The 23,212-nt window shown below is 42.9% G+C and overlaps 1 protein-coding gene across 2 annotated transcripts in view; it reads left to right on the top strand.

The window, feature by feature from the left end:
- Window positions 1-23,212, top strand: part of LOC132397885 (glypican-4-like) — a 166,451-nt gene that overhangs the window by 121,384 nt on the left and 21,855 nt on the right. The gene's annotated exons all lie outside the window — the stretch shown is intronic.

Raw genomic sequence — 23,212 nt, 5'->3', positions numbered from 1 at the left:
TTTATATTATAGGCTAGTTTGCCTTCATACTTCATCTTTTCCCTTCTTATAGCTTTTTTAGATGGCTTTTGTTGGATTTTAAAAGCTTCCCAATCATCCAACTTCCCACTCATTTTTCCTACCTTAAATGCCCTTTCCTTGGCTTTGATGCAGTCCTTAACTTCCCTTGTCAACCACAGATGCCTACCCCTACCATCTGAGAACAACGTCTTCTGTGGAGTATATCTATTCTGCACCTTGTGAAATATTCCCAGAATTTTCAGCGATCCCTACTCTGTGGTCACCCATGCCAGTATCCTTCTTCAATCCACCTGGGCAAGCTCCTATCTCGTGCGTCTGTAATTCTCTTTATTCCATTATGATACTGATACATGTGACTTATGCTTCTTCCTCTCAAACTGCAGTATTGATTTTATCATATTATGATCACTGGCCCCTAAGGGTTCCTTTACATTAAGCTCCCTAATAAGATCTGGGTTATTACACAACACCCAATCTGAGATAGTCTTCATGGAGTAGGCTGAAGCACAAGCTGTTCTAAAAAGCCATCTTGTAGGCATTCAACAAATTCCCTCTCATGCGATCCAACACCACCCTGATTTTCCCAATCGTTTCGCATATTGAAAAGATATTTCCAATCTTCCAGTCCTCCAGGACCATGCCAGAATCAAGTGATTCTTGAAAGATCATGATAAATGCATACCTTGTCACTTCAGCAACCTCCCTCGGGACACTGGGATGTAGTCCATCTGGTGCAGGTGACTTTTCCACCTTAAGACCTTTCAGTTTGCCTCATGCTTTTTTCTTTGTAGTAGCAATGGCACTCACTCCTGCTCCCCTGACACTCACAGACCTCTGGCACACTGCTAATGTCTTCCACAGTGAAGACAGGTGTAAAGTACCCATTAAGTTAATCTGCCATTTCTTTATCCCCCATTACTACTTCACCAGCATCATTTTCTAGTGGTTCAATGTCAACTCTCATCTTCCTTTTATTCCCTCTCTTGCGATCGACACCAACCTGATTTTCCCAATTCCCTTGCATATTAAAGTCCCCCATTAGAATTGTGTCATTACCTTACATTCATTTTATATCTGTCATAGAACCATAGAACACTACAGCACAGTACAAGCCCTTCAGCCCTCCATGTTGTGCCGACCCATATAATCCTTAGAAAAATGTACTAAACCCACATTACCCCATAACCTTCCATTTTTCTTTCATCTATGAGCCTGTCCAAGAGGCTGTTAAATACCCCTAATATTTTAGCCTCCACCACCATCCCTGGCAAGTAATTCCAGGCACTCACAACCCTCTGTGTAAAAAAACTTACCCCTGATGTCTCCCCTAAACTTCCCTCCCTTAATTTTGTACATATGCCCTCTGGTGTTTGCTATTGGTTTTCTGGGAAACAGGTACTGACTGTCCACTCTATGCCTCTCATAATCATGTAGACCTCTATCATGTCCCCTCTCATCCTTCTACACTCCAAAGAGAAAAGTCCCAGCTCTGCTAACCTTGCTTCATATGACTTGTTCTCCAAACCAGGCAACATCCTGGTAAATCTCCTCTGCACCCTCTCCAGAGCTTCCACATCCTTCCTATAATGAGGTGACCAGAATTGAACACAATACTTAGCCTTGAGGAGGGCTAAGGCACCGGTGACCCCTATTTCAATCCAAGGGGAGTTACTGTGGACATGGTAGAGGATTACAAATACTTGGGGATACGAATTGACAATAAACTGGACTGGTCAAAGAACACTGAAGCTGTCTACAAGAAGGGTCAGAGCCGTCTCTACTTCCTGAGGAGACTGAGGTCCTTTAACATCTGTTGGACGATGCTGAGGATCTTCTACGAGTTTGTGGTGGCCAGTGCCATCATGTTTGCTGTTGTGTGCTGGGGCAGCAGGCTGAGGGTAGCAGACACCAACAGAATCAACAAACTCATTCGTAAGGCCTGTGATGTTGTGGGGGTGGAACTGGACTCTGATGATGGTGTCTGAAAAGAGGATGCTGTCCAAGTTGCATGCCATCTTGGACAATGTCTCCCATCCACTCCATAATGTACTGGTTAGGCACAGGAGTAAGTTCAGCCGGAGACTGATTCCACCGAGATGCAACACTGAGCGTCGTAGGAAGTCATTCCTGCCTGTGGCCATCAAACTTTACAACTCCTCCCTCGGAGTGTCAGACACCCTGAGCCAATAGGCTGGTCCTGGACTTATTTCCACTTGGAATAATTTACTTATTATTTAATTATTTATGGTTTTATATTGCTATATTTCTACACTATTCTTGGTTGGTGCAACTGTAACGAAACCCAATTTCCCTCGGAATCAATAAAGTATGTCTGTCTGTCTGTCTAAGTGTGGTCTCACCAGAGATTCGTAGAGTTGCAACATGACCTCTCTAGTCTTGAACTCAGTCCCCCTGTTAATGAAGCCTAGCATCCCATAGGCCTTCTTAACTACCCTATCATCCTTGAGGGATGTATGGATTTGAACCCCAAGGTCCTTTTGTTCATCCACACTCTTAAGTAACTGACCATTAATCCTGTACTCAGTCTTCTGGTTTTTCCTTCCAAAATGCATCACCTCACACTTGTCCGGATTGAACTCCATCTGCCATTTTTCTGCCCAACTCTGCAGCCTCTCTATATCCTCTTGTAACCTTCGACAACCTACAGCTCCACCCACAACTCCTCCAATCTTCGTGTCATTGGCAAACTTACTCACCCATCCTTATGCCTACATCCAGGTCATTTATAAAAATCACAAATAGCAGGGGTCCCAGGACAGATCCCTGCGGCACTCCACTAGTCACCGACCTCCAGGCAGAATACTTTCCTTCCACAACCATCCTCTGCTTTCTTCCTTTAAGCCATTTTTTTTTTATCCCATGCCTCATGATTTTATGGATGAGTCTTTCATGAGGGACCTTGTCAAATGCTTTGCTAAAGTCCATGTAGACCACATCCACTGCCCTACCCTCATCAATTTCTTTTGTTACCTCTTCAAAAAACTCAATCAGGCTCGTGAGGCATGATCTTCCCTTCACAAAGCCATGTTGACTATCCATGAATAGACTGTACTTCTCCAAATGTTCATAGATCCTATCCTTAAGGATCCTTTCCAGTAGTTTGCATACCACCAACGTAAGACTCACCGGTCTGTAGTTCCCAGGTTTCTCCCTATTATCTTTTTTAAACAAGGGAGCTACATTGTCATCTACTTGTAAAGCTGCTGGCTCATCCTCAGCTCTATCATACTTATTCCAGTTCCTCTGCCATTTTCACTTAAACCACTCCCAACAGTTCTAGCAAACTTTACGATTTATTACGATTTATGTCAACGATTTAGATGAGGGCATTGAAAACTATAACAGCAAGTTTGCTGACGATACTAAACTGGGTGGCAGTGTGACACGCGAAGAGGACATTAGGAGAATACAGGGAGACTTGGATAGGCTGGGTGAGTGGGCAGATACTTGGCAGATGTCATTCAATGTGAATAAATGTGAAGTTATCCACTTTGGAAGCAGGAACAAGAGGGCAGAGTATTGTCTGAACGGTGTAGAGTTAGGTAAGGGAGAAATGTAAAGAGACCTAGGAGTCCTAGTTCACCAGTCAATGAAGGTGAATGAGCAAGTGCAACAGGCAGTGAAGAGGGCAAATGGAATGTTGGCCTTTGTTACAAGGGGAATTGAATACAAGAGCAAGGATGTCCTTTTGCATTTGTACAGGGCCCTGGTGAGACCACACCTGGAATATTGTGTACAGTTTTGGTCTCCAGTTTTAAGGAAGGACATTCTGGCAATTGAGGAAGCGCAGCGTAGATTCACTAGGTTGATTCCTGGGATGGTAGGGCTGTCTTACGCAGAGAGATTGGAGAGATTGGGCTTGTACACGCTGGAATTGAGGAGATTGAGAGGGGATCTGATTGAAACGTTTAAGATAATTAAAGGATTTGATAGGATTGAGGCAGGAAATATGTTCCAGATGTTGGGAGAGTCCAGTACCAGAGGGCATGGATTGAGAATAGGAGGTCAGTTATTTAAAACAGAGTTGAGGAAGAGCTTCTTCTCCCAGAGAGTTGTGGAGGTGTGGAATGCACTGCCTCGGAAGACGGTGGAGGCCAATTCTCTGGATGCTTTCAAGAAGGAGCTAGATAGATATCTGATGGATAGGGGAATCAAGGGATATGGGGACAAGGCAGGGACTGGGTATTGATAGTGAATGATCAGCCATGATCTCAGAATGGCGGTGCAGACTCGAGGAGCTGAATGGTCTACTTCTGCACCTATTGTCTATTGTCTAATTGTTAAACCTGCCCACAAGAAAATTGGTCCCCTTTGGATTCAAGTGCAACCTGTCCCTTTTATATAGGTTCCACCTGCCCCAGAAGAGGTTCCAATTATCCAGAAATCTGAATCCTTGCCCCCTGCTCCAATTCTTCAGCCATCCATTTACTTGCTACCTCATTCTTTCCTATCCTCACTGTCGCATGGCACAGGCAGCAATCCTGAGATTACTACCCTTGAGGTCTTGCTTCTCATCTTCCTTCCTAAACCCCTGTGTTCTTTTCTCAGGATCTCCTGCCTTTTTATTCCCATGTCATTGGTACCAATATGTACCACGACCTCTGGCTGCTCACCCTCCCTTTTCAGGATGTTGTGGATGTGTTCAGAAATATCGTGGACCCTGGCACCTGGGAGGCAAACTACCATCCATGTTTCTTTTTTCGCATCCACAGAATCGCCTAACTGTCCCCTGACTATAGAGTCCCTATTACTGCTGCATCCTATTGATTTCCCTACCTTTCTGAGCAACAGGGCCAGACTCAGTGCCAGAGTCGCGGCTGCTGTTGCTTCCTCCAGGTAGGCTGTCCTCTGCTACAGTACTCAAAATGGAATACTTATTGTTGAGGGGTTGGCCACAGGGTGCTCTCCACTATCTGACGTACTCCCTGTAATATCCTTGAGTATGTTTTATATTAGTGGTCACCAACCCGTCGATCGCGATCGACTAGTCGATCTGTGAGACTTTCCCAGTAGATCCTGAAAAAAAAAATAAATAAATACACAAATACTGTTGAGAGATTGTTTCCGGGAGAGATTGTCCCCTCTCTTGACTGTCACCCATTTCTCTGTCTCCTGTATCCTTGAGGTGACCACCTCCCCGTAGCTCCTGTCTATCACTGCTTTATTTTCCCTAACAAGCTGAAGATCATCAAGCTGCAGCTCCATTTCTCTAACTCGGTCACTAAGGAGCTGCATGTAGCTGCACCTGGTGCAGATGTAGCCTTTGGGTAGGCTGAATTCTCCTGGATTTCCCACATCTGACACCCAGAACAGAACACTGGCTATTCTCTCAAGATTTAAATAAGGAACGAGCTTACCTACTTACCTTGCCTCCACCTGTTCTTGCTGAATCCCTGTTGAGCCTGTTACGTAACCCGTAACTGGGTCACTTACCAGCAAAGATAGAGAGGTCCGTTGAAGACTGATGGTACTATTTTTAACAGTATTTATTGATAAAAATACACAAAAATAATATCAATGTAAACATACAGATAATATACATCATCAATACTAAATCTAAAAGCACGGGTATAATAATAATCAATAAGAAACAGCTCTATCGTTGTCTAGGGGATAATGTATTGTCCGATGGAAATATATAAGTCACTTTAGTTCATTCAGGCTGCAGCTTTTGGTTGGAGAGAGAGACAATGTTTTAGAACTTGCCCGTTTTCCTTTTTATGATGTCGAACCTTCGAAATGTCGTCGGTGGTGATCTCTTCTTTAGCTAAGCCATCTTCCGTAGTAAGGCCCCAATCCCAGGCAACGGGAAAGGACACACGTGGGCCCTCCACTGGCTGTCGCTATTAAACGCTGTCACGTAGCGTTTCTCCTGGTGCGTCTAAAGGGGTGTTCCCCAAACCCTCTTTTATCCTGACTCACGTGGTCTCAGATGTCAATCAGGTTGAGATGATGCAATCCCCCAACCAACCCCCTCTGATCGTTCCCTGAGGGCTTCCATGAAGTACAGTACTCAATACACAATTCTGTCTCCAAGAGACAATGGCTATTATCCATGGCTTTGTATCACGGAGGCCAGGACACATTCCAAACGTCTCTCTCTCATTTCCTGGGTCTCCTGACCTGAATTAATAGCGATCTTGCGATTCTCAAAAAGGAGGGGGCTACTTTCTACCCTTCGGCCCCTCAGAGTTGGGGTACAGGCATAACAAGCCAAAGCCTTACTACTCTGCCTCAGACTATGCCGACAACGACTGTTCCAAACATGACCGGTCCACTAGGCAGTACCTCTCTTGAGAATTGGTTTTTAAAGCTATTCACTGGACCTGCGCAGTACTCCGAACAACCTCCTCAGCCTTTCGAGCCCTTTGAGCCGGGCTGCTCAGCAATCCCCCATATTAATCGTAGCCCAATGATGGGACAATTTACAATGACCAATTAACTTACTAACTGGAACATCTTTAGATTGTAGGAGGGAACCGGAGCACCCAGAGGAAACCCACGCGGCCATGGGGTGAAAGTAGAAACTCGTTAGATGGCAAGCACCTACTCCTCTGTAATCTGTATAATAGTCCATGCCTTCACTTCTATAGATTCTTGTCCATCTCCTGAGTAAACGTAGATGCAAAATATCCATTTAGTATCTTCCCCATCTCTTTTGGTGCCATGCATAAATGACTGCTGATCTTCAAGAGGACCAAGTTTGTCCTTCGCTATCCTTTTGGTTTTAATATCTCTGCAGAAGCCCTTGGAAATCTGCTTCATCGTGTCTGCAGAGTAGCATCATGCCTTCTTTTAGCCCTTCTGCTGTGCCCCTGTAGTATACTCTTGTATTTCTTCAGAATCTTGTATATTCCTTCAGAATCAGATTTAATACCACCAGCATATGTTATGAAATTAGTTTTTGTGACAACAGTACATTGCAATACACAATAGTGAAAAAAACTGAACTACTGTAGATATAAATCTATTTTAAATAAGCAGTGCAAAAAATGTAGTGAAGTAGTGTTCATTCATAAAATTGATGGCAGAGAGGAAGAAGCATTGACTCATTGAGTGTGTGCCTTCAGGCTCATGTACCTCCTTCCTGATAGTAGCAATGAGAAGAGGGTATGTCCTGGGTAATGGGGGTCCTTAATGATAGATGTAACCTTTTTTAGGCATCGCTCCTCGAAGATGTCCTGGATGCTGGGGAGACCAGTGCAAATGATGGAGCTGACTTGAGTCCACAACTTTCTGCACCTTCTTTCAATTTGGTGCAGTAGCTCTCTCCCCACCCCGCATACCAGTGTGATGCAACCAGTTAGAATGATCTCCATGGTACATCTGTAGAAATTTGTGAATGTCTGGTGACATACCAAATCTCCTCAAACTCCTAATGAAATATGGCTACTTTGGAACTGTATCGATATATTGGGCCCAAAGTAGATTCTCAAAAGATGCTGATTCCCAGGATCTTGAAATAAGAACACAAGAACATAAGAAATAGGAGCAGGAGTAGGCCATCTGGCACATCGAGCCTGCCCCACCATCCAATTAGATCATAGCTGATCTGTCCATAAACTCAGCTCCATCTACCTGCCTTTTCCCCATAACCGTTATTTCCCCTACTATATAAAAATCTATCTATCTTAAATATATTCTTTCCAATTGCTTACTCTTTCCACTTCTGATCTCTCTGTGAGGACTGGTGTGTGTTCCCTTATCTTATCCTTTCTGAAGTCTACAATCAGTTACTGACATTGAGCGCAGGATTGTTGCTGCAACGCCACTCCTGCCTGTACCTGCTATGCACCTCCTTTTTCTTAACCAGGGCCTCAATATCTCTTGTAAACCAAGGTTCCCTAAACCTGTTAACCTTTCCTTCTATTCTGACAGGAGCACACGAACTGTGTACTCTCAAAATGTCACATTTGAAGACCTTTGGCAGAAAACAACCTCCTCCAATCCACACTTGCCAAATCTTTTCTGATACCAATTGGCCTTTCTCCAATTTAGAATCTCAAGACCACACCTATCATTCTCCATATCTCGAAGTTAATAGAATTATGATCATAAGATCCAAAGTGATCCTCTACATACACTTGGTATGTGATCCAAAGTGACACTTTGCCCTGTCTTGTTCCCCAATAGGAGATCCAGTATTTGCACTGTCTCTAGCTGCAGCCTCTTTCTTGGCTAAAGAAACTTTACTGAACACATTAGCCAAACTCTGTCCCATCCAGGTCTGTGGAAAGTTAAATCACCTACTATCACAACCTTATGTTTCTTGCAAATTTGTCCCTCTGAATCCCACGACAATTGGGTTATCTATAATATAATCAAATTATCCTAGTAATCCCTTTCTTATTCTTGAGTTCCACCCATACAGCCTCAGGAGACATGCTGTGCAGTGTGATATTTTTCAGGACCCGCTCCCTTTAATCCCTCCTCCTCCAGCATATCTAAAACAACAGAACTCTGAAACATTGAGTTGCCAGTCCTGCTCCTCCTGCAACCAAGCCTCACTATTAGCTACAATGCCATATTTCCACATGCTGAACCATGCTTTAAGCTCACCCGCCTTTCTAACAATACATCTTGCATTGAAATATACACAACCAGAACATTAGTCCCACCATGCTCAACCTTTTGAGTCCTGACTTTGTTTGTAGGCTTAATGACATCTGTCTCTCCACTAGTTGCTCTAGTGCTCTGATTCCCACCCACCTGCAACCCCAATGTGCAGCACCAGCAAATCTCCCAAGAAGGATATTAGACCTCTCTCTTTTACAGGTGCAAAGCATCCTATCCATTAGAGGTTCCACCTTCTCTGGGGGAGAGCCAATGATGCAAAAGAATGAATCCCTCTGTGAAGTTACTTTTCAGGACCTTGTCCCCCCATCTTACCCATGTCACTGGTATTCACCCTCTGGATGATCACCTTCCCACTTAAGAATGCTGTAGATTCGATCTGAGACATCCCTAACCCTGGGACCTGGGAGGCAACATACTATCCGGAAATTTTGTTCTTGTCCACGAACAATTCTAAGGGTAGAAAGACCCTAATGGGAGTTATCTACAGGCCCCCAAACGGCAGTCTGGATGTAGGGTGTAAGTTGAATGAAGAGTTAAAATTGGCATGTCGCAAAGGTAATGATACAGTTGTCATGGGGGATTTCAACATGCAGGTAGACTGAGAATCAGAATGGTACTGGACCCCAAGAAAGGGAGTTTGTGGAGTGCCTCTGAGATGGATTCTTAGAACAGCTGGTACTGGAGCCTACCAGGGAGAAGGCAATTCTAGATTTAGTGTTGTGCAATGAACCGGATTTGATCAGGGACCTCGAGGTAAAGGAACCATTAGGAGGTAGTGACCATAATATGATATGTTTTAACCTACAATTTGAGAAGAAGGGAAAATCGGATGTGTCAGTACTACAGTTGAACAAAGGGAACAATGGAGCTATGAGGGAGGAGCTGGCCAAAGTTCAATGGAACAATACCCTAGCAGGGAAGACAGTGGAACAACAATGGCAGTTATTTCTGGGAATAATGCAGAAGGTGCAGGATCAGTTCATTCCAAAGAGGAAGAAAGATCCTACGGGGAGTAAGGGGTGGCCTTGGCTGATGAGGGAAGTAAAGGGCAGTATAAAAATAAAAGAGAAGTATAACATAGCAAAGATGAGTGGGAAACCAGAGGACTGGGAAGCTTTTAAAGAGCAACAGAAGATAACAAAAAAGGCAATACACCAAGAAAAAATGAGGTACAAAGGTAAACTAGTCAAGAATATAAAGGAGGATAGTAAAAGCTTCTTTAGGTCTGTGAATAGCAAAAAAATAGTTAAGACCAAAATTGGGCCATTGAAGACAGAAACGGGTGAATTTATTATGGGGAACAAGGAAATGGCAGATGAGTTGAACAGGTACTTTGGATCTGTCTTCACTAGGGAAGACACAAACAATCTCCCAGATGTAATAGTGGCCAAAGGAACTAGGGTAAAGGATGAACTGAAGGAAATTTATATTAGGCAAGAAACGGTGTTGGATAGACTGTTGAGTCTGAAGGCTGATAAGTCCCCGGGACCTGATGGTCTGTATCCCAGGGTACTTAAAGAGGTGGCTCTAGAAATTGTGGATGCATTGGTAATCATTTTCCAATGTTCTATAGATTCAGGAACAGATCCTGCTGATTGGAGGGTGGCTAATGTTGTCCCACTTCTCAAGAAAGGAGGGAGAGAGAAAACAGGGAATTATAGACCGGTTAGCCTGACGTCAGTGGTGGGAAAGATGCTGGAGTCAATTATAAAAGAGGAAATTATGACACATTTAGATAGTGGAGTCAATTATAAAAGAGGAAATTATGACACATTTGGATAGCAGTCGAAGGTTCAGTTCGAGTCAGCATGGATTTATGAAGGGAAAATCATGCTTGACTAATCTTCTGGAGTACCGACATGGATTGAAAATTGGCTGGCTGACAGGAAACAAAGAGTAGCGATTAACAGGTCCCTTTCGGAATGGCAGGCTGTGACCAGTGGGGTACTGCAAGGTTCGGTGCTGGGACCACAGCTGTTTACGATATACATTAATGATTTAGATGAAGGGATTAAAAGTAACATTAGCAAATTTGCTGATGACACAAAGCTGGGTGGCAGTGTGAAATGTCAGGAGGATGTTATGAGAATGCAGGGTGACTTGGACAGGTTGGGTACGTGGGCAAATGTATGGCAGATGCAGTTTAATGTAGATAAATGTGAGGTTATCCATTTTTTTTTGTTTTTTATTGGGGTTTTCTCTTTTTTCTTCTTTGTTCATTAATGTTCTGAATTTGAAAGGTTATATATTTTTATTATTACATATCTGAATGTCTATTTAAACTATTATGTACTCAAACATTTTGTATTCATGTTTCATTTATGTTTGTTTAAAACTAATAAAAAGATTTAAAAAGAAAAAGAGATCCATTTTGGTGGCAAGAACAGGAAGGCAGATTACTATCTAAATGGAGTCAAGTTAGGAAAAGGGGAAGTACAACGAGATCTAGGTGTTCTTGTACATCAGTCAATGAAAGCAAGCATGCAGGTACAGCAGGCAGTGAAGAAAGCTAATGGCATGCTGGCCTTTATAACAAGAGGAATTGAGTATAGGAGTAAAGAGGTCCTTCTGCAGCTGTACAGGGCCCTGGTGAGACCCCACCTGGAGTATTGTGTGCAGTTTTGGTCTCCAAATTTGAGGAAGAACATTCTTGCTATTGAAGGAGTGCAGCATAGGTTCACAAGGTTAATTCCCGGAATGGCGGGACTGTCATATGTTGAAAGATTGGAGCGACTGGGCTTGTATACACTGGAATTTAGAAGGATGAGAGGGGATCTGATTGAAACATAAGATTATTAAGGGATTGGACACGCTGGAGGCAGGAAGCATGTTCCCGCTGATGGGTGAGTCCAGAACTAGAGGCCACAGTTTAAGAATAAGGGGTAGGCCATTTAGAACAGAGATGCGGAAAAACTTTTTCACCCAGAGAGTGGTGGATATGTGGAATGCTCTGCCCCAGAAGGCAGTGGAGGCCAAGTCTTTGGATGCATTCAAGAGAGAGTTAGATACAGCTCTTATAGATAGCGGGGTCAAGGGATATGGGGAGAGGGCAGGAACGGGGTACTGATTGTGTATGATCAGCCATGATAGTGAAAGGAGGTGCTGGCTAGCAGGGCCGAATGGCCTACTCCTGCACCTACTGTCTATTGAACCAATTTTCTGTTTCCCGAACGAATGAATCCTCTGTCACTACAGCTTGCCTCTTCTTCCTGACTATTACCCAGTTTCTTCTGTCCTGCACTTCTCAAACTGAATGATCTATGACTCTGGCATCAGTCTTGTTAACAGAATCTCCTTTTGTTACCCTATTACTACCTTTCTCCTCTTCCTCTCCCCGCCACCAGGCAAGAGCCAGACCAGTGCCAGAGACCTGGTCACTTAAGCTTTCCCTTGGTAGGTAGTTCTGCCACCAACAGTATCATATACCTGTTAGAGGGTACTGAGTACAAGGGTACTCTGTGCCACCTGCCTATTCCCTTTCCCTCTTTCAGACAGTCACTCAGGAACCTGCCTTCTACAATGTGGATGTGACTGCCTACTGAATGATCTGCAGTTCATCTAGCTACAGTCCCTAATGTGGTCTGTAAGGAGCTACAGCCAGATACACTTGTCACTGGTGTAGTCAACAGGGTCACTGGAGATCTCACTGATTTCTTGCATCCTGCAAGAGGAGTGTCCATTATTCTGAGAACCATTCCCACTGCTCTAACTATGTAATGAAAAGAATCTCACCTTAGTCTCTGCTCACTTACTCTGCCTCCTGAGAGTTCTACTTCTTGTAAAGTTTAATAGCAATTGGCTACTGCCACCTACTGAATTGGAGTATGAAGCAAAGAGACAGGAAGTACACCCACTAAATTCCCCCCCCCCACAAAAAAAACTCAAATAATATGAAAATGTGTACTGCTTTTCAGAAACTCAAACACACACTTACAAACATTACAATAGCGGTGATATGCTAACAAATTTTCATCAGTCCCATAGATCTTAATTTATTAGTTCGATGTTTCCTTTGTACCCAATAGAAATTGTATTCTAATTGTTACATATCCCGTAACTGGATAACTTACCAGCAAAGATAGAGAGGTCTGTTGAAGTCTGTTGTCACTATTTTCAAACGTTTTATTCGTAAAGGGACACAAAAGTAGTGTTAATACATACATTCAGATAGGGCACATTGTCAACACTCAATCTAAAGCGCGGGTATATTAATAATCATTAAGAATTGAGCTCTGCTGGTGTCTAGGGGTCAATAGATTGTCCATTGGAAATATAAAAGTCACTCTGAAAGTCTGCGGGCCTCAGCCCTTTTAAAATCGCTGCGTTTTGCGTGGGGCGACCGAGAGAGAGAGATTGGGGGAGAAGAGAAAGAACTTGCTGAGTCTCGATGAATCTCCCGTGAAATCGGGAGAGCGTTGGTTTCCTCTCCCCGAATGTTAGTTAAAGCAGTTTTCTGAGATTCCAGCCACAGATTCCAATCCTGGAATCTAACGCACATGGCTTCCTTCAGAATGGCTTCCCGCTACTGCGGGACACTCTCGTGTCTTCTTGGTGCGTCTGAGGGGCTGTTCCCCTGAGACTCTCCTTTATACTTCCTCACGGGGTCGCAGGTGTCAATCAGGTTGGGATGATGCAATCTCTCTCTCAACCAGCCCACCTTGCCAGAGGGCTTTTCACGTGGTCTCCATGAGACAATAGTCGCTGTTGTCTTTATTCTGTATCGCTGGTGGTACCTGCAATTTGACACGTCTCTCTCTCTCTCTCTCCGACTGGGTCTACTGACCCCCCCCCCTTCGACGGGTGCTCTTGCGATTCTCACAAAGGAGGGGGCTGGAATCATAACATCTCCCCCCTTAAAGGACGTTTTACCAGCGGTTAAAACGAAGTGGTACACAGTCTTACCGGAGTTTTGGATCTAACACAATACACAAGTTTTTCTTTTCACAAAATACTACCGTTATACATTCAAGTCAGTATCTAAATAGTTAACGATTACAGTGTCCCTTTCTTTCATATCTTAACATTGCGAACCGTACATCAGACTTCAATTCAATAACCACCTATTTAATTTTTTTTTCTGCAACAAAACTAAGGAGGTGTGACCTTAGCTTAGGTGCATTTATAAAAGTTTACGCGAATACTAATCGTTTCAGTCGTTTAACTTAACCGGCAGGTCTCCAAAGGGCTATCTTTATTATTCACAGGCTTTGGCACAAACCTGTTCAACCTGGCTGACTGCCTAACAATGGCATCTCCATTAACCGTCGCCTCTATTCTAATTATAAATGTTGCACTGTTTCTTGACAGGTGCACTCACTACAGATTCCAATATCATACATATTAATTCTGAACAGGAATTATTCAACCCCGTATGTCCAATATGTAAATGTGTTCTTCTCTCTTTTTATACCCATCTCGCAGTTGAATTCCCACCATCCTCTGAATTTTATATTAATTCCAGTCCTTTCTTTTCCTTATCTCAACTTTGTTGCCACAGTGATCGAATTAATGTTTTAATTATGACTTTCATCTCCCCCTCATGCAAAGGTTACACTACATTTAATCCTTAATTGTAAGCATTTGCTTGGCTAGAATGTCTGTCACCTCGTTTCCTTCAACCCCAACATGGGCAGAAACCCATTTGAAATGTACACACAGGCCTCAACACATCTTATCCAATCTCAAGAAGGATGTCTAGCCTGCAATTTGAAATGCCAATTTTAATAGATATCAAGACCAAGAACGAACCAGAGCACAGAAATGCATAATAAGACGCACATCTTTGACCCATTCTAGGGCTAAAGTTATAGCAACCATCTCAGACTGAATAGTGATATCTGTCTGATAATCTTTTCTTAATGGTAACCTGAAACTTTGGAACATAACCAGAAACTCCTGTACGAGCTGTCACTGGATCTTTTGAACCATCTGAGAATCCTTGCATATCTGCTTATCAACCACAGACAAAGGGAAAACCATGGAGGACTGAGAGAAAGGGGACCATACTTCACACTAAACAACTCAAGATTTTGTGCCCATTCATTTCCCTTCCACTCAAAACTGAAGATGTAATGAATGCAGTGCTCCCAACTTTCTACTTAAGGTTGCCAGTACTGGATGACCAACTTTATGTCCTCTTATGTTAACCCAATAAACCATTGCTAACTAATCTGCATAAATGTAAGGGTACTTCACCCATTTCTAACAGTAATGCTGAAACTCGGGATGATTTAATAGCACCCTAACATAATCTCAGTGCTTGAGCTTGAACTTTATCTAGGGGCTTTAAGACCACCAGTGCAGCTGACCCATAAGCAACACATTCATAATCAAAGATAGATCTGATTAAAGCAATTTACATTTCTCCTCTCCGAAACGATTCCTTCTTCTCCAGCCCTTTATTTTTTCTACCCTTCTGGTTTCACCTATCACCTTCTAGCTATAATACTTCCCTTCCCGCCTCCTTTTAATTCTGGCATCTTCTCCCTTCCTTTCCAGTCCTGAAAAAGGGTCCCAGCTCCCACTGACTCTTTATTCATTTTCAAAGATGCTGCCTGACCAACTGCATTCCTCCAGTATTTTGTGTATGTTGCAATATACATTTGTTTAAGTGACCTCCCAGTTGCACACCCAACTAAGCACTTGAACACACTAAGGGCTTTTTTCACACTTCTCCAGAATTTTATTCAGATGCACCTTTCATGTTAGCCTTGTGTCCATCCACATACCTAGAAACTTTACCACTGACTCTTGTTTAAGAGATTTACCATATAACTTCAGATCATTTGCGGGTATAATCTCCCTTTTATGAAAAAACAAATAATTTGATTCTTGGCAACAGAAAATTTAAACCCCTACCGACACCCCATTCCTCTATTTCATTAATAGCTGCCTGCATTTTCCTAACTAATTTTTATTTCTGCCTCTCTTCCACACTGCACCATCATCAGCATATAACAACTTGGAAATGTCTCAGCCAATATTGAATAAAATATCATTACCGTCAATTCCGGTGTATAAGCCGAGAATTTGGCTCTAAATTTTGGTCCTAAAATAGGGGGTTGGCTTATACAGAGGGTGCTAACTTTGGAAAAATGAATATACGGAAGACAGGTCGTATTTATTGGCTGTTTTTGAGTCAAATTAGTTCCACTGTTGGCGCATGAATTCTTTGAATGATTTGTTTAAACTCACATCTAGTGACTGGAGCATGGAGATCAAGCCACCGGGGATGACTGTAATGTCTGTATTTTCAGCTTTCAATGTTGCTTTTGTCTCACCTGACAAGTGTACTTTGAACATGTCCCAGACAAGTAGCGACTTTTCCTTCCCGAAACCTTCAGGACGTTGACGCCACACCTCTTTAACCCACTTCATGCAACCGGCTTCGTCCATCCAGCAGCGTTCTTGAACATAAACAACACCCCACGGGAATTTTCTGAGCGATCTTTGTTTTTTGTCTCAACACAAGATCACGTCTATTCATAAATCAGGTGCACCAACTTCACGTAGCTTTGAAATTTTCGCTGACCTCATGGTGTTTTTCGGCCCATTTCAACGCTTGAGCTCAAATCATTTCTCTAGTAACAATGCATCTGGACGATTGCTGGTGATTCACCCACTCTAAAACTTTTTCTTCCAGTTCTGGTTTTCCCATGGTTTGCACATTTTGTCTTGGCATCTCCCTCAGCATCTCCTCTGCCTTTCTCCACTCTCTCACTTGTTTCTCGTTTACACTAAACTTCTTAGCAGCTGAGAATTATTCGTTCCTTTAGCAAAATCAACAACCTTCGGCTTGAAGCCAGCATCATATCACATTCGTTCTAATCTTTTGTACATGTTGGTTGCAAACTCAATACCGAGTAGACGTACTGATCCTGCCACCCTGTGTTATGTTTTAATGAGATTACGATGGGCGCTAAATGGTTTCACGGGGGTTACATTTCAGAGGATTCTTTACCATTGGAGACCTAATCCAAAATTTCCCTCTCTGATTTATTAAGAATTTGCTTATAACGCTCTACAATGTGTAGGCCTGTTTCCTTACCAGGTACTGGTTCACAAAATTTCCTGGTTCTGGATCTGGCAAAGCTGAGTACTGGCATGAGAGATCTTGTGATCTTTTCTGGTTAAATCAAAAACCTCTACAAAAGGGGTCGGCTTATACAAAGGTAACATGAAAAAGTCACTTTTTTAACCTTGAAAATGGGGGGGTCGGCTTATACTGTGGAATATACGGTAATCATAATATTAAAAAGGAGTGGTCTACACACTCCCCTTTGGAATCCCATTCTCTAACTCATACTCTTTGGATAATGTTGTTTCTACACTAACTTGTCCCTTTGTATCACATAAAAAAATGTTGAATCCATTTGAGCATTCAGCCACCTACTCCCATCTTTTCCAGTATAAACAGCAAACCTCGTGTCCATAACATATCATAAACTTTCTTTAGATCAAAGAAAACTGCTGCCACTGATTCTTTATTAACTTGGGCTTGAGAATATTAAATTTCAAACATAGCACATAGTCCATTTTCATTCTTCCTTTATGAAATCCAGATTGGTAAAAAGCTATTTTCCACAAAATAAGAAGGCCTGGTATAAACCATTCATTTCATTATCTTACTTACATGTGAAGTTAGCACAATAGGTCTATAACTGGAAGAATCTGATTGAATCCTGTTAAGAATCAATATAGGGATAACAACTGCTAATTTCCAGGAAGAAGGAAGTCACCCTTCAATTGTGGATACTATAAAGTGCAGAGGAGATTTACAAGGATGTTGCCTGGATTGGAGAGCACGCCTTATGAGAATAGGTTGAGTGAACTTGGCCTTTTCACCTTGGAGCGATGGTGGATGAGAGATGACCTGATAGAGGTGTATATGATGAGGGGCATTGATTGTATGGATAGTCAGAGGCTTTCCCCCCCCAAAGGCTGAAAAGGCTCACATAAGGGGGCACAGATTCGGATAGGGGTAGAGGGGATGTCAAGGGTAAGCTTTTCCACACAGAGAGTGGTAGGTGTGTGGTATGCACAGCTGGCGGTGGTGGTGGAAACGGCTACAATAGGGTCTTTTAAGAGCGCATTAGATAGATACATGGAGCTTAGAAAAATATAGGGCTATGTGCTAGGGAAATTCTAGGCAGTTTCTAGAGTAGGTTACATGGTCGGCACAACATTGTGGATAGAAGGGCCCCCTGTAATATGCTATAGATTTCTATGTTGTATGTTCTAACCCATATGGTAGTGAAAAAATTTCAAAACCAACATAAGTTTCGAACCCAATAGCCGCTTAAGCAGATTATAGTAAATACCATCTTTCCCAGGTGATGTCTGACCAGCACCATTAATAGCCCTTTTAAATTCAAGGTAAGCTTGACATGCAAGCAAGAACTGGAAGATTCTTTTTCTCTCAGCGGTTTAAGGATTGCTTGCCAAAATGGAGTTTTCTACAAGACCTCTCTTTACTTAAATTAGCCGAACTATGTACACCAACAAATGTTTTTGCTAATAACTGAAATTATTATCAGAGTCTGCACTGCAACCTTCTCCCCACCATACAAAAGCGGTAATGCATCAGGTTCTGTAACTCACCCCCACCCCCCCATCATCGTTTTCTTCCGCTACTTGGATCTCTTCCCTAATCCTATCACATTACGTTATCCAGTAAAAACAAGAAAATCGGCAGATTCTGTACACACACACACACTACCTACCTACCTACCTACCTACCTACCTAGAGGAACTCAGTGGACCAGAAACATTGACTGTACTTTTTTCCCCATGGATGCTGCCTGGCATGAGTTCCTCCAGCATTTAGCATGTTCTCCAGAGCATTATCTTTGCCTGTCTCACTATGTTCTGTACTATAGCTTGAGCTCTTTTAAATTGCATGAGAGGAGTAACACTGCATAACTTTCTTAAAAGGTTCATTCTGCTTCTTCACAATTCTTTTACATTCATCCGTGGATAAGACCTAGGAGCAGAATTAGGCCATTTGGCCCATCAAATCTGCACCGCCATTCAGTCATGGCTGATTCTTTTTTCCACTCCCCAGCCTACTCCCCAAAACCTTTCATGCCAGGTCCAGTCAAGAACCTATCAAGCACTGCCTTAAATATGCTCAATGACTTGGCCTCCACAGCTGCCTGTGGTAATAACTTCCACATATTCACCACCCTCTGGCTAAATAAATTTCCTTGCTCTGTTTTAAATGGACATCCCTCTATCCTGAGGCTGTGCCCTCTTGTCCTAGACTCCCCCACCAAGGGAAACATCCTTTCGATATCTTTGTCTAGGCCTTTCAACATTCAAAAGGTTTCAATGTGCTTACCTCCCTCCTCATCCTTTCTAAATTCCAGCGAGTACAGACCTAGAGCTATCAAACGTTCCTCATATAACCCTTTCATTCCTGGAACCATCCTTGTGAACCTCCTCTGGACCCTCTCCAATGCCAGCACATCTTTGATGAGGATCCCAGATCTGTTCACAATACTCAAAGTGAGGCATCACATCCCTGCTCTTGTATTTTAGGCCTCTTGAAATGAATGCTAACATGGCATTTGCCTTCCTCACCACCGACTCTACCTGCAAGTTAACTTTTCGGGTGTTCTGCACAAGGACTCCCAAGTCCCTTTGCATCTCAGATTTTTGCATTTTTTTCCATGTTTGTAAAATAGACTTCACATTTATTTCTACTACCAAAGTGCATGAGCATGCATTTCCAACATCGAATTTGAATTGACTTTATTTCTTACATCCTTCACATACACGAGGACTACAAATCTTTACATTACATCTCCATCTAAATGTGCAATCATAGTAATTTATAATAAATAGAACAGTCAATATAACATAGAGTGCACTCAAATCAGCGTGAATTAATTAGTCTGATGGCCTGGTGGAAGAAGCTTTCCTGGAGCCTGTTGGCCCTGGCTCTTATGCTGTGGTACTGTTTCCTGGATGGTAGCGGCCAGAATAGATTGTGCTTGGGGTGACTCAAGACCCCAATGATCCTACGGGCCCTTTTTACACACCTGTCCTTGGAATTATCCTGAATCATGGGAGGTTCAAAACTACAGATGCGCTGGGCTGTCCACACCATTCTCTGCAGAGTCCTGTGTTTAATGGAGGTACAGTTCCCATACCAGGCAATGATGCAGCCAGCCAGCTCTTAATTGTGCCCCTGTAGAAAGTTCTTAGGAATTGGGAGCCCATATCAAACTTCCTCAACCATCTGAGGTGAAAGAGGCGCTGTTGTGCCTCTTTCACCACGTAGCTGGTGTGTACAGACCACATGAGGTCCTCAGTGATGTGGATGCCAAGGAACTTAAAGCTGTTTACCCTCTCAACCCCAGATCCATTGATGTCAATAGGGGTTAGCCTGTCTCCATTCCTCCTGTAATTCACAACCAGCAACTTTGTTTTTGCAACATTGTGGTTGTTTTCTTGACACTACTGTGTCAGAGAGATTACTTCTTCCCTGTAGGCCACCTTGTTATTGTTTGAGATAAGGCCAATCATTGTAGTGTTGATGGCAAATTTAATTAGCAGATTAGAGCTGTGGGTTGTGACAGGGAGTAAAGGAGGGGACTTAGTACACAGCCCTGAGGGGCTCCTGTATTGAGAGTCAGAGGGGAGGAGGTGAGGGAGCCTACTCTTAGCAACTGCTGGCAATCTGACAGGATCCAGCTGCATAAGGCAAGGTCAAGGCTAAGGTCTGAGCTTCTTGTCAAGGCTAGATGGAACTATGGTGTTGGATGCTGAACTGTAGTTCAAGGACAGCATTTTCACATAAGCACCCTTCTTCTCCAGATATGTAAGGACAGTATATACATCAGTGGCTTTTGCGTCATCTGTCGATTGGTTGTGTCGGTAGATGAATTGTAAGGGGAATTTCATTTGCTACTTTCTTGCCCCTCCTAATCTGTCAAGTCCTTCTGCAGCCTACCTCAACACTACCTGCCACTCCACCAATCTTCATATTAACTGCAAACATGGCATCTATTCCATCAGTTAAATCGCTGATATACAGCAGAAAATGAAGCGATCCCAACACTGACCCTGCAGACTGACAGCCAACCAATCAGAAAAGGATCCATTTATTCCCAGTCGCTACCTCCTACCAATCAGCCAATGCTCTAACATGCCAGGCACTTTCCTGTAATGCCATAGGCTCTTAACTTGGTAAGCAGCCTCATGTGTGGCACCTTATCAAAGACCTTCTGGGAGTCCAAATACACAACATCAATTGCATCCTCTTTATCTATCCTACTTGTGATCTCTTCAAAGAATTCCAACAGGTTCGTCAGGCAGGAATTTTCCTTGAGGAAACCATGTTGACGTTTTCCTATCTTGTCATAGTTCTGGCTAGATCCAGAATTGCCTTCTCCCTGGTAGGCACCAGTACAAGCTGCTCTAACAAACTCACAAACTCCCTGCAAGCAATCTTCATCCTCTGCTTCTTCACATTGGTTCCTATCCCCCTGCAAATCTAGTTTAAACCCTCCCCAATAATATTAGCAAACTCCCAGGATATTGGTTCCCCTCCAGTTCAGGTGCAACCTGTTCTACTTGTTGAGGTCACCCCTTCCCCAGAAAAGGTTCCTGCTCAAAAGTCATATCTATCAAATGCTCTGCCTCCTGGATATTCCCAAGTTATCCAACTCTAGCTCCAGCTCCTTAATGCAGTCTTTCATGAGCTGGAGTTGGCTACACATTGTTCAGGTGTAGTCATCAGGGAGACCATCAGGTTCCATGAATTCCCACATACTACAGAAGGAGCATTCCACTGCTATATCTGCCATCCTGCCTGCACTGAGCAGCCAAGATCAAATCTTCTAACCTCTGTCTTTGGCCTCAGCCTCTTCTTGTTGAAGCCTCTTGAGTCAAAGCCTGACGCTCCTACTTGCATCGCTGGCTTACTCCCAACACTGGCCCCCTCACTTGTCCCTTCTTATCTTTAAACAAGTGTCATTGATCTGTGCAAAATCTCATCGCAATGGCCTGTTCTTACCCCTGATTGGGCTGCCAGAATGAGTCCAAATGCCCACGAGGGTCTCCTTTTAAACAAGTATTGCTGACCTGTGAGAAACCTCGTCACCAGGGAACAACCTTCCTTTTATTATCTCCCAGTGATCTGGGAATTGATTTCTTAGCTATTGAGTGGAGTACAAAGCACAAGGTATTAATGATTGTTCATCTTGATATCCTTCAAAACCAAGTGATCAAGAAATCTACTTTCACATAAATTGTCAAATATTCCCTTTTCCCTTTTAAAATCCTATCTGGGGATATGAAAACCATTCCTGTGATACACATCTTTACCCATAATGGGACAATTATCTCTCCCCACTTTTGTATCATTATACACTTTGGAGTTACACACACTTGCTATATCCTCATGCCAGTGTAAGATATATAGCAGAAATGGTGTTAAATAGATTTATCCTGGTACTCCTAACTATTCACACCAAACACTTTTCTTCCAGATAGACTCCAACCACCATCTCATTCACCTTTGTGTCACCTCCACCCACACTTTCCAATGTATCAGGTGTTAACCTTTCACAAGGGTTATAAAAAATTATTACCTATACTTTACTATTCTTTCCCCAAATTACAACTACAATAGGCTCATAAACAACCCCAATCTCCAAAACTCTGTGTGCCATCCCATTTTTGACAAAGTTAGCCTAACCCTAACCCCATTGCTGATTTTTTGATTGTATCTTATATCAACATAACCTTGTATCTTAAAACTTTGACAATATTTCAGCCAGGTTTCCTGTTCACATATAACTTAAATTTGGTATACAAGACCATAAAAGCATAAGACTTAGAAGCAGAATTAGGCCATTCAGCCCATCGAGTCTGTTCCACTATTCCATCATGGCTGATTCAGATCCCATTCAACTCCATACACCTGGGATCCCCTGACTGATCAGGAATTGATCAACTTCCACCTTAAGTATATGCATGGACTTGGCCTCCACCACAGTCTCTGGCAGAGCATTCCACAGATTTATTCTGGCTAAAATATTCTTCCTTACCTCTGTTTTAAAGGGTTGCCCATCAAGTTTGAGGCTGTACCCTCTAGTTCTGGATACCCCCACCATAGGGAACATCCTCTCCACATCCACCCTATCTAGTCTTTTCAACATTTAGTAGGTTTCAGTGAGATCCCCCATGCATTCTTCTAAATTTCAGTGAGTACAGGTTTAAAGCTACCAAACGTGCCTCATATGTTAACCCCTTCATTCCCAGAATCATCCTCATGAACTTCCTCTGGACTCTTTCCAATGACAACACATCCTTTCTGAGATATGGGGCCCAAAATTGTTGACAATACTCCAAGTGCGGCCTGACTACTGTCCTATAAAGGAAACCTCAGCATTATCTCCTTGTTTTTATGTTTTTCTCCCCCTTGAAATAAATGCATTTGCCTTCTTTACCACAGACTCAACCTGTAAATTAACCGTTTGGAAGTTTTGCACGAGGACTCCCAAGTTCCTTTGCACTTCTGATGTTTGAACCTTCTCCCCATTTAGAATAGTCTGCACTATAGTTCCTTTTACCAAAATGCATT

This window comes from Hypanus sabinus, chromosome 8 (genome assembly GCF_030144855.1).
Source record: "Hypanus sabinus isolate sHypSab1 chromosome 8, sHypSab1.hap1, whole genome shotgun sequence".
In the NCBI taxonomy this organism is placed as follows: Eukaryota; Metazoa; Chordata; class Chondrichthyes; order Myliobatiformes; family Dasyatidae; genus Hypanus; species Hypanus sabinus.
Note: the sequence above shows the minus strand (reverse complement) of the source record. Positions and strands in the feature narration are given on the sequence as shown.